At 38.0% G+C, this 7,242-nt stretch overlaps 1 protein-coding gene across 4 annotated transcripts in view; it reads right to left on the bottom strand.

Annotated features, from left to right (window-relative positions):
* The window catches only part of thrap3b (thyroid hormone receptor associated protein 3b), a 19,859-nt gene extending 13,470 nt beyond the window's left edge, over positions 1-6,389 (bottom strand). For 3 of the 4 annotated variants that reach the window (XR_004659348.1, XM_034891918.1, XM_034891921.1), the window contains exon 1: positions 1,858-2,250. The gene's annotated coding sequence lies outside the window, so the exon portion shown is untranslated. Of the gene's footprint in view, positions 1-1,857; positions 2,251-6,156 lie in introns of those variants that run through there. The other variant, XM_034891919.1, reaches the window with a different exon arrangement.
* Between the last annotated feature and the right edge of the window lie 853 nt (positions 6,390-7,242).

Raw genomic sequence — 7,242 nt, 5'->3', positions numbered from 1 at the left:
GAGCTTCTCACCCTATCTCTAAGGGAGACACCAGCCACCCTCCTGAGGAAACCCATTTCGGCCGCTTGTACCCTGGATATAATATATATATATATATAAAATAATAAAAATAAGCAATATGGTTAACAATTAGGTCTTTTAAAGAGTTTGTATTCATATCATCATCTCTGAATCTGATCTTGCCTGCAGATTTATTTATGCACTGAATTATAATCACAGGGAGGTGCATCACTAAATTGACTCGAGCTGTTCACGACATTAACTTCTGTACGCTACTATCGCCCAGCTCTCACCTTGACATCAAAACAAAAACGGAAGCAAATGTGAGCATTAATAATTTGGGGTTTTTCCATTTCATCACTGGCAAAGATCTTTGACAGTCTGCATAGCTGTATGCACTGCAAACATCTAATACAATAAATATTCACATGCACATTAAATACCTTTTGTTATTCTTTATATGCAGTCTCAACTCATTATCTATCATATGATGTGTGATCTGATGTAGTTAATGATGCAGAACTGGCCCTGCTTACTTGAAAAGTAACTAGACGGGTTGAGTAGGTTGATGTTAAACTAAAGACTGACACATTATAACCATTGAGGAAAATGTGTGTAAAACTTGCAACCCAGAAGGAGATAATAACCAAAAACTGGGTTAGAGTTGCTCAAGTCAAAGACAAAGTGTAATTTATTTGATAATGGTGTAAATTCCAAAAGTCATGGTCTGGTTCTTGAAAGTGCATGCAATGTAGTATTTAAAGATTGATCCCTGTCAATTATATTACCAAATGCAAGGGCAAAAACATATAATCAGATTAATTTAACCATTGCAGATGTATCTGATGTTCAATTGGGAATGTAATTAAGTACATTTACTCAAAAACTGTAGTTGAGGTATTTAGTTGAGTATTTCCATTATATGCTACTTTATACCACTACATTTTATTCAGGTTTCAAATTCTGTATATTTCTACAAAATGTAACTAATAAATAATAATAGTATTATGGATTAAGCTACCAAACACAACAATAGCTCCACATTTACAGGCTGCAACATTAAAGTGATGTACACATTGATGCAAAAATAATTATAATCATTAAAATGTATATGACTCTGAAATTAGTCATTCTCAATAATGAGTACTTATACTTTTGGTACTTTAAGTAACGTTATATTTTACTTGCAACATATTCTATTATATAAGCATCTGCTCTAATAATCTGACCACCGTCACTTTGTCACGTCATCTGTTTCCAAATGCGCTCTGTAGTTTAGTTTTTGTTATACATATAAAGACATTCAATTTTAGTTCATGTATCTGATACTTTCTTTTCTATATTTACCAGTATATATGTATGGTGTTTCTGTTGTGCTGCTGCAACAACCGAATTTTTTTTCTAGTCAAATATCCTGATCTGAATTTCTTTCCCACCACGGTGTATAATATACACGTCACGAACACAAGCCACTGGTTTTAATGGTCATTTGGGTTGTATATTTAGCTAGTGAACTGCGTTAATAATCAATATGTAAGGCTTTGCGCAAAGAGATAATGTAAGATTAACCTTAACGTTACAGCAGAGGAAAGGGTACCAACATTTCAACAGCAAATAAAACGATATAACGAACTACAAACAAAATACTGTAGATATAAAGTTAGCTTTGCTTGGCGTGCAGCTGCGGGGACACAACACTGTGGTCAATACTAAAGTCCAATAAAACACTCGAAGCTATCGATCCTTAAACCTAAAACACCGACGTTAACGACATGCTCAACGTTACCATTAATAACGCAGTTACTGAGTACTACTTACTGACTGATCAGCTTAGCTACAAAATTAAATTACATTTACCTTTTCCCGTTTTCACAAGACTGGACGAGGCTCGTTTTAATGAATAAATGTTTTCAGAAGTAGAGTAACCTTTGAGGCCAACCTGCTCGTCTGGTCCCTCCTTCCTGGTTTTACTCTACGAGTGTAAACGGATGTTAGCAACCTAGCTTGTTAGCAGCGGTTCGTTCCCAACTAGGCCACTAAAACAGACGCACTGAGCCTTTAGAATAGGCCAAGCGTTCGGTCTGCTGTGTCCATCGCCATGAGATATATCCGGGGATTATTAAATGCGTTTGTCAATTGTGCTAAATGTGTGTTTTGGGCGGAATTAAGATATTACGGTAGCTAACAATCGACACACAGTTAGCTCACGTTGCTATCTTTGGCACGCTCAAATCACGCGAGATTTTGTGTGCCGTAAAGTGTAGGTGGGAGGAGATTGGAGAAACTTTCATGTGAGGGTGTAAAATGCTAAAGAAGAGCTCATCATCTGCTGTATTTCTTCTGCTGTAACACCTGTGACACAGGTACATAGCTGGAGCCCCGGGCCTTATGTTCTCCTCTTCCCCTCTTTGATTAAACACAAATTACTTTAGGAACATGCAGTGGAGGAAGAAGTATTCAGATATTTTACTTAAGTGACCTAAAACTAGCAATAGCCTACTACACTGTAAGTAAGTAGCATCACATTATAGAAAGTATTAAAAGTAAAAGTACTCATTAGGCAGGATGGCCCGTTTTAGAACAATAGCCTATGTGTTACTGAACTATACTGAACTGATGCACAATGTCCATATTCCACAGCCATAGACTGAATAAAACATGGTTGCAGCTGGTGAATGTGCAGCTAATTTGATTAACACACTGCTGGGTAGCAGGGTGTGGTCTCAACAAGACTACAAGATCTGGCAATATAAAGCGTGACCTACCTTAAGGCCCCTATCATACCAGTTTTTTATTGTGTATTAGTGGCACAAATATTCTTCTTAAAAAATCTTCTGCACATATATGAGCAAATGACTAATCGTTGGTTTTCCAAGACTTGCATTTAATTTCCCCCCCCCCCAATCTTGAAAAGAATTGTGCATTACAAGCCTTAATAGTGCTATGCAAACATCTGTAAATTAATAAATCTAATTAAATGATAATAATTGTCAGGATCCTCACACACTGACCTATTAACGTTAACTATCTACATTCCCCTAGCATCTCACAGCTTTAGAAATGTATGTATTTTTGTGTTTGTCTGTGGTGAAAAGATGTTTGTGCTCCCCTCACACACAGTTGTCTCTTGGCTTGACGTTGGTGTCCACAGGGGCTGTGCCGTTTGTAGTGTGTGCCCTATTTTTATCAGACTAAAAGCCAGATAACACCTCCTATGACAGAGGCAGATTCCATCCTGAACACCACACAGGGCCCACCCCGCCTTGGCCAAACACAAATACACTCAGTTAGTTACTGAAGTTGTGTTCTGTCTCATCTCACGGACATGCTTTCTGTTGGAGATGTGGGAGTAAGTAGTAAATGGATAACAGATCTATCACAAAGACTTCACTATCACAAAAATCTGCTGACTGACTTGTAAGGATATTAATCATTTCTTTCTATGGGATGAATGTCAGTGTCTTTTAAAAGCAAAGGAATCTGTGTCAAGTTTTTCACCAAAATATAAAAAACAAGACATTTCAAATAAGAGTAAAGCTGAGTCACTGGCTTCCCTGCCTGTAAAACACATCTTCTTGTTGTGTTGTGTACCATCTGTTCACCTCAGGGAATTTATAATCCCACATGGTGACAAGAAAAGCAATCAAAACATATGCACATTTACTCATCTACATTTAATTGTCTCAGTAACTTTACTCTGAGCAATAACAATACAGATTAATTTAATAAGTAAAAGTACTGGGCATTGGCTACTGCAGTGTTGAGTGTCAATATAATGACACAATGTTTGCATTAGGGATTGTGTCTCATTTTGTATTCAATCTTCCTTGCTGGTCTTAGTGCGTGTGCCTGTACTCTGTGCTTCTTTAAAGGGCAAATTCAGTCACATAAACCTGATCATGAACTTCATCCCCAAAGAAGGAAAGTAATTTTCTGCATTATGATGTTGCAAAGATCGCAGAACAAAGCTCATCATTCCAAATCATGCTTTCACTAGAAAATCTGGTGCATTACAGCCCCTGAAGGCTGCCGTCTCAGTTCAAGCACTGAGAGGATGTGCAGCTGAGCCTTGAACCCGGCTGTCTGTCCTTCATTCTGCACTAAAACAAGTCTGGTCCATCTAGTCATCAGCCTGCATAAAAGACCTGGTTTGAATTTTCACAACTCCTCATGGCACGCTGTGATAAAATCACTCCTCGTTGACCTTCTACAGAGATATGCAAACAGTTTCTATTCACTGTCATTTTCCTTTGCAGCACAGGTGTTGTACACTTGGACTTGCCAAAGTTAAAATTAACTCCCAACAGATCTCTCGTTTGGCCCCAATGTGAGACCAGACATGGCTCCTTGTCTGTCATTCACTGTTAGGAACTGTTTATGGTCTCACTGGAGGTTTGAATTCCAAGGGGCAGAGGACAACTCTGATCAGTGAGGTCATGAGATGAAAGTGAAGTAAAAGTCAGCAAGATTAAGTGGGATTATAGCTGCAACATGAAACGTGTGGAGCATTTGTGTCATCATTCAAAATAGAGCAAACAAGCATCAAGCAAGAATACAATTACAGCAAGCATTTTAGAAACACAAAACAGTTCCAAAATGTCTAGGGCTTGGGCTCTAATGTGATGCATCATGTCAGATTTTACAGGAGAGTCTAACTCTTTTTGTTGCCATAATTGAATCATCTGCTGTCGCCAAGTACTGAACACCATATTTGATCTTTTTGAGGTTATTAGAGTGAGCATCATTATAAAAACATAATCAGTTTCAGTTGAAACATATGTATTCAATCATCAACATTTTAAAAATGATAAAAAAAAGGTTTTTTGGCACAAACATTTTCCCAATAGACAAGTAAGCAAATGTATTAATACAACTTTACATAAAGCTATACTAATTAGTTTATATGTTTATAGAGGCTTTAAAAATCTTCCTTGTAGCCTAGAATTTTTAACGCCTTGGCAAAAAGTTGCTGAGCACTTTTGGCAGATCAAACCCCTACTTTTACTATTACTATTTTACTATTACTGTTACACCTTTCAGTTTGATATCAGTTATGATCTTTTGGCACTGAAAAGATGTAACGAGAGTTTTCGGTTTCATATATAATACTTATATTTGCCCAACATGGCACTCATGCCCCTTGGGCTCCATGCCCTCCTCATCTTTTATTTAGTGATAAGATCTTTCCATTTGTTTTTCAAATGTTTTTTCATAAAAATACCCCAACGTTTATTTTATTTATTTTAGAACTTTTCCTTATTGAAGAAAAAATGTATCAAAAATAAAACACAAGGAATTTACTTAGATTTGATTAGATTAGATAATACTTTATTCATCCCACAACGGGAAAATTCCTTTCCTTTCCTTAGAGACTGTTAAATCTTGCACTAGTAAAAGAAAAGCTGTTAAGACCATGAATAAGTCTGCTGCTTTCAGTGATGGAAAAAGTACTCAGATCCTTAAAAATAGAAATAACAAAAATACTCCATTACAAGTCCTGAATAAAAAATGCTTCATAGAAATACAGAAGTTGTATCAACAAAATGCACTTAAAGTATCAGAAGTATCAAAAATAAAAGTACTTTACGAAGAACGTTTTTTTTTTCACAGTGTTATATTATAAGATTCTATTTTTTGGTAGTGGAGCTAGTTTTAGATACTTGATATACTACTGCATAGATTAGTGTAATAGTGCTGCAAATCATATCATACAAGCATATTATATGTTTTTATATGTAAAAATAACTAGTATAGGTCATATAAATGCAGTGGAGTAAAAATGTAAAATAGCATAAAATGGAAAAAATCAAGTAAAGTACCTCAAAACTGTACTTAAGTACAGTATTTAAGTAAATAGACTTAGTTACATTACACCACTGATCGCTAGTAATGTCAATATTTATTTTACTAATTTATTTAATTCTTCCTCTCATTGTAAATTTTTTTATTTCTGTTCCTCCTCTCCTGTGTACTCCCCTTCTGGCATTTTGTTCTCAGTAGGATTGTGCTTTTTTAAGTCAATAAAGAAAAGAGAGTAAGACATTGAAACCTACAACTCCAATTGCAATGTGTACTAACTCAGCAGTGCTTAAAAAAACAATAACACGTAGCTGCCCAAAACATGTGAACATGAGAGAGAGAAAAGGAAAGACTCACCTTGCAGGGGAGAGTGAAAGTGCTGTGATCAGAGAAGAGCAAGACGTCTTTCTGGTTCCTCGTTTATAGAAACGTGTGAAGAAGAAGACACCTCTGTGATTGCTGTCCCCCAACTGTCTGACAACCACTTGGTGAAATCACATCTCAATTATAAATAGTTCCCTTTCTGGAAGCGTTTTCAATGATGTTGTTTGAAGTGATGATCTGTGAGTTACAGAATGTGTTTGCTTTGACACATTAAGATGGCTGCAGGGTCTGCTGGTGATTATTCCTGGAAAATGTAACATATGGAGTTTGTATTTGATGATGGATTAAAGGTTCGACACCATGCAAACAAACCATGGCACAAACCCCACCTCCCAGTTCCCACCCACACAACTTGTCAACTGCCTGCAGGAACTCAAATCATGGATGACCACAAACCTACTCAAACTCAACAATAATAAGACTCATGGGGGTGGCCCTTGCACCACTGTTCAGGATAGTTGGAGACCTGGCCCTGGTTGTGGATGGCCTCTCCAATTCCCCATCTCCTGCGCAATGGGCGTCATCCTGGACTCCACTCTTTCCTTCCGGCCCCACATCAACAACATCACCAAGTCCGCTTTCTACCACCTCAGAAACATCTCATGGCTTCGGCCTTCAATTATACATTCAGTAACTGAGACACCCATCCATGCTTCCATCACCTCCCGTCTTGATTACTGCAATGGTGTCCTGCCTGGACTACTCACCAAGGCCCTTGGCAGACTCCAGTATGTCCAGAACTCTGCTGCCATGGCTCTAACCAACACAAAGCCCAGGCAGCATATCACTCCCATCCTCCAACAGCTCCACTGGTTGCCAGTCAAGTCTCGTGTCACCTACAAGATCCTCCTGGTCACCTAAAAATCTCCTCATTGACTCTCACCAAAACACTTCCCAGATCTCCTCCACCCCTACACTCAGTCACGTTCCCTGGAGTTCTCTGACAAGGACCTGCTGGACACCCCCTGCACCAGGTTGCCAGCTTTTGGGGAGAAGGTTTTCTCTGCCCCCCCCCCCCCCCCCCCTATTTTTTTCTTGTTAAGCAACCTTGGGTACTTT

Source organism: Etheostoma cragini, chromosome 14 (genome assembly GCF_013103735.1).
Source record: "Etheostoma cragini isolate CJK2018 chromosome 14, CSU_Ecrag_1.0, whole genome shotgun sequence".
Lineage (NCBI taxonomy): Eukaryota > Metazoa > Chordata > Actinopteri > Perciformes > Percidae > Etheostoma > Etheostoma cragini.
The sequence above is the reverse complement of the archived record's forward strand: the minus strand, read 5'-3'. Positions and strand labels throughout refer to the sequence as shown.